Consider the following 6,000-nt stretch of genomic DNA (forward strand, 5'->3'; position numbering starts at 1 on the left):
ATATTTATCTTTCTATATTTATCTATATCTATTTATCTATCTATCTATACACACACACACACACACACACACACACACACACACACACACACACACACATAAATCACTCCAACAGTCTGCTTGCATAAGTCTGGAAAAGGAACTATAGACAGTGCAGGTCCAGTAAAGAGGGCATTCAACAGACAGTAAACACAGGCACTCTGTATAGGTTTGTAAAGAGAATATACATTTAAATAACATAGCTATAAACATAAATAATAGGGAAGAGGGGCACTGTATCCAGCGTCCATTCCTCTGGGAGTAGGGAACTGGGGTTTCGGGGAAAGGTGCAATGTGTCCAGCGTCGGTTTCGGGGAGCGTCTATTCCTCGGGATGTGTGTGTTGTTGGGGGGGGGCACTTCTATTTTTTCTGGGGAGGAAGCATAAGGGTGTGGATCCACCAGACCCTCCGGAGGGTTTCAGGAGTTTCACCATTTGGTCCAGGAGCTAGGTTTGGTGGACCTAACGGTGACTGTGCGTTCACACCGGACGCGAATAGCGCGACAGGCGCGAGTGATTTCAATGTTAAGTCAATGCAAAGCCTCGCTCTACACCTCATTCGCGCCGCAGGAATTTTTTACGCGCGTAATGCGTCTTTGCATTGACTTAACATAGAAAGCACTCGCGCCTGACGCGCTATTCGCGTCCGGTATGAACGCAGCATAGTCATCTGACTTGAAGTTCAATGATAGTAATGAAACAATGAATGAGTTGTTGTTAATTCTGTTTAGCCTCCATCTGACTTGAAGTTCAATGATAGTAATGAAACAATGAATGAGTTGTTGTTAATTCTGTTTAGCCTCCACTACATCCCTGAATAACGTTAATTTACACATCGTGTTTCAATCGCCAAATCAGATGTATAGGCTACTTCATCTACATTCCTCACGAGAAACGGATTATGGCTCACAAAATGGATTAGCTATAGGCGAAATAGTAAGGTCCCACGTACTTTATATATACAGTACATGTTCTGCATTAATACCACAGTGAGTAACTTACAGGGCTAGTAAGTTAGACCAGGGTTTGCTTAAGAGCCTTCACCGAACTGAGCTTAATGATGATGGAACAGCGCCAGTAGATAACTCTTCTTGCCTCCCTCGTATCGTTCATGACTCCTTATTTTACTTTTTAAAAAGTGTCTAATGTCCATAATAGCTACCACCAGAAGCCACAAACAACAATGACAGTCAAGCCCTAAAGCTGTAAGTTAACCGATGACTCTTTCAGGCTCTCTCCTCTGGTGCGCACTCTAAATACAAGCATTCTGTAACCATAGTAACTTTGATCTGCTTGAACACATTTTAATCGTCTTTAATACATGATTCTGAAGGATAGATTAAAAGACCCGGTACATTTTTTTAAATAAATACAAAATTATTAAAAAATAATAATAATTATCAATAAATTCAATTTTTTGAGATCCGGGGCTATAAAAAAAACATCCGGATGCCCATGTCTAACGACGCGCCTGGACTAGACAAAAATTGGTCTCATTTTGCTTTCCATATATTTAACGACTGCAAGTCTTTCTGTCTTGTGATTTAACTCAGTAGCTGTTTTTAATTAGACTATTATTGGTTGTTTTATTTATTTTTAGCAGACGAATGCGTGTGAAGAAACGCACCCATTACATTTAAAATATTAATAGTACAAACATTCATTGAGTAAACGAATTTGTGTATGTATGTTTAGTTAAAAACTCTTTTAGAACTTTGGTATATTTGCTAGTTTAATCTATGCTTAAATCATTTAAAATGACTTTTTGTTTTTGTTGTAAAATATTCAGAGATCAAAGATTTAAATTGACACTTCGCAATCTTGTTAACATATTCCCCAAATCATTTTCCCATGATGCACTGTGTCGTGACACGATCTCACCTCCGGGGGGGGAGTCATCAACTTAAAGCTGTGAGTGCTAAATGATCCTGTCCCCACATCTAACAGCTATCAGAAGCTACCTTCTGTTTAAATGATTACTTTAAAAAACACACATGAGAATACACAACCCCTCACCGGGTCATAAAATTACGTGTCGTGACACACTCCAAATGACTTAACAGTTTAAACACAATTTCTGTTTAAAGGATTACTTTAAAAACACACATGTTTCCTAAGAAAAATGCTGTTGTGAAATAATCTTAACAGCGGGTTTACACTCCACCCACCAGAGGGGTCTTGTCAACTTTCTTTGTCGTTTTGGATGAACTCGTGAATGGACTTGAATGGAAAATGTAAGATTATTTGTGTTAAAGCAACAGCTAAAATGATATATTGTGTTTTTAGAAATGCAACCTGTTTGCTAAGCTAATGTTAATCCTCTGGGGGCAACAGACGCATGTCCTGCTGGATATTTTCGTCATTACAGCAGAAACAACTTAAAATATTCCGTAATTTTTTGGTATACGGATAAGTGTAAGACATCATTAGAGACTATAAAGGGTCTACTTATATTTGTGTACACTCACATTAACAACAAAATCTTGTGCTTGTGCAGTTTTTACTAGGCTATCTAATTATCTGTAATGTGATCCCACCCACCAGCAGAGTGCACCATTCATACGCTAATGTGCTGAGACGATCAAGGTAAATGTAAACGCCTCCGACTGTGAGGTTTGATGTAAACAAAGTTTTCTGCTCGTTTGCAACAATACTCAGACGAGAAAGCTCCAGGATAACTTAATGGAATCATACAGCCCACGGACGGGCCTGTAAATATAAAAAATAAAACTATGCGATGTACACAACTGCTGTGTGTACATTGGTACACATCCCACATATCTTTGGAAAGCTCCATTTCTTGATTTTCTATTGATATAAACCATTTTAAGATACAATCACAACAGCAGGTACAATCTATATCTTTGTCAGACCACCGCCATTTAAACAAACAATAGCAAAAATGTAGGCAACTCACCTATGATGCCTCATAGTAGTCCACTGATCCATAACTTCCTGACAAAAACGGTGTTGTTACATTGCCAAATGTCCAAACGATCAAATCAAGTAAGATTTTTAGTCCAAATCACATTATTACATCAATAAATACCCACAGACTCTTGTTGCATCATTTCAAAGTACCCTGCTGCAGTGCCTAATCTTTCACATATTATCGGTAATAACTTCAGTTCAGATGTAAACATTTCCTATATCCGGTATCAAAATGGATGCTGCACTCTGACCTTTCGATTGACACCTCATTTGACCCAATAGGAGCTTCCATGTCCTGTCCAAAGCCTTCATTAGCCAACCACAGTCTGTGTCGAATGTCTAGTTTGCAGATGACCGGCGTTTCATATAGCCAATGAAATTCTGAAAACAGTGATACGCTGCTTTAGTGGGAAGATTAGAGCATGGTTCTGTAATGTGTGTGCGCAAAGTTGTCTTGCCATTACCGTCTGTCTGTGCATAAAAGCTGAAGAGTGTTGTTTTGGAACTGTTTACACATTTGGAGATTTAAATATGGCGAAACGGATGCGAAAAACAGGATTTTTGCCCCAGGATGTGATATAAGAAGGCATTCGTTGTGAAAACGATGAGTCTGGAGATGAAATTTCTAAAAACAATACGGATGATTCGGAGGCAGAGGAAATTATTTTGGAGGGATGAGACATTGCTCTGGACAAGTAAGTGTTTTCTTGTGTTTCATAACATATATTACTGTATATTCCGCATAAATAATCTTTAGTTTGAATAATTATTACACATTTTGTAATTACCCTTTGTCGTGTGTTTCCTTGAACTGTTTTTGGGAGTTTTTTGTATTTGTTTGTGCGTGTGTGAGGTTTTAGTTCATTGTTTGTTTCAGATCTATTGACATGCTATATAGATGTTTTGTATATTTACTGTAAATATTGATTTATTTTTATATATATATATATATAAATAAATAATAATAATAAAAAAAATATATATATAAATATAAGTTGAAAATAAGAATATATGTTGTGTTTGATAGTCTCTTTGTTACAAAGCTGAATTTATGGGGGAGGTGTGTATCTCTTTGTTCCATAGTACATTGGTAAAGTATACAGTATTTTCAGTAAATATACATACAATAATACATATTTACACACTCGAAAAGAAAAAATATATATATATATAGAATACAGAAAAGATGGAAAAGTTTGACTAGCTTTGTAAATGACATTTATTTCTTTATTTTCACTACAGGTATTTATCTGAAGAATCAGATAGCGATTGGGAGCCAGATACTTCTCCCCCACTCAGCAAGCGGCCACATAGAGTGGAGCAGCAGGACAGCATCTCATCAAGAGAGGAGCCCCATGTAAAGGAGAGGTCCCTATGAACCAGAAGGCTTTCAGAAAGACCCTTGCTGAGGAGCTGGCAGAGTTGGGGTCTCACTCCACAGCCAGACCCGTATCTCCTGCTCCACGAAGAGCACATCACAGGCCGTTGCACATCACCAAATCTTGCACCGCTGGTCGTCTGAAGTGCAGGCAGTGTCATGCAAAGACACCAGTGAAGTACTCCTCCTGTGATGTGCCTTTGTGCTTTGTACCCAAACGTGACTGCTACAATGACTGGCATGTTGCTAGAAACATGTACAATTTTATAATGGTTTGTAAATACTTTGTGTAAAAATTCATGTAAATAGTTTGTTGTGTATTTTTTATATAAACAAATTTTCCACCATAGCACTAGTTTTGACTCTTTTATATGCACAACATTTAGTTTCAAGAAGGGAAAAGGCACTCTAATGTGTTTATGCATCAGTTACTCTGTGTCAGCAAAACTAATAGTGGATCTGGATATGGAATATGATAGCTCTAAGTGTCATCTTTCATTAGAGCCCAAAATTATGACTGTACATTGAAGCGTTCAAAAGTAGGAGCCTTTTTATCCTAGGTATATGGCCATGGTTACCAAGGGTCCTTTTGGAGTATCCAAAAGGCACTTTTGTAAAACGCCTGGGTGTACCCTTAGATAAACATGTGTATAATATTCTTTTTTTATGGTATTGTTATAAAATTTTAACTTGGACTAGGTAAGGCTTCATGCTGTGATCCCATTGTGTTCTCAAGCTAATAGCTACAAGTTATAGTCATCTGCAGGCTTCTGTATGCAAAAAAAAATTTCAGGCGGAAAAACAAACTTCTATTTCATTGTGTTCAAACTTCTATTACTCAAAATCAGTAGCACTTACAGTAATTCTGACTACTGGGGAAAAAACTTCAGAGTGTCCCCTTTCAAATGTGACCAAAACCATGCATGTACTCAAAAAGATTCAAGAACAGCTTTAAATTGACTTTGGGTATGCCTTGATTAGGCGTTTTAGGCTAATTTTACAGGATTGGGAAGAGGAAGAGTTAACATTTTCCTCAGAAGAGCAGGACTCCGATGAACATTTGTATTTTGAAGAGAGACTTGATCCAGCCGAGGATACAACTTCGGATGAGTTAGTCATTTAGTTTTAATTAGTTGTGGCTATTTTATATAAACATGTACATATTTTACTAGTGAGACTGTTTCCAGACTTGTAATTACATTTAAATGCTGTTTCGGCTAAAGCTGGTATTTAAATTATATGCTGTATAATATAAATATGATATGTAATATAATATAAAATTATATGAATGTTTAGATTATATTTTAACTAGTGTTTATGCTACCTCATTATCATCAACAAAGCTTGTGCTTGCAAATATGTGTTCAGGTGTAAATGAGTAAAATGTACATTAAATATGCCCATATTAGAAAATCAGCATATTATAATGATTTCTGAAGGATCATGGGACACTGAAGACTGCAGTAATGATGCTGAAAATTCAGCTTTGATCACAAATTGCATTTTACAATATATTTAAATAGAAAACTGTTCAGAATATCAATGTTGTTTCTGTATTTTGGATCAAATAAATCCAGTCTTGGTGAGCAGAACGTTTTAACGGTAGTGTAAGTCTAAAATTAAGTAAAGTCTTTATTTAAAGAAAATATATA

The sequence above is a fragment of the Xyrauchen texanus genome, chromosome 1 (genome assembly GCF_025860055.1).
Source record: "Xyrauchen texanus isolate HMW12.3.18 chromosome 1, RBS_HiC_50CHRs, whole genome shotgun sequence".
NCBI lineage: Eukaryota > Metazoa > Chordata > Actinopteri > Cypriniformes > Catostomidae > Xyrauchen > Xyrauchen texanus.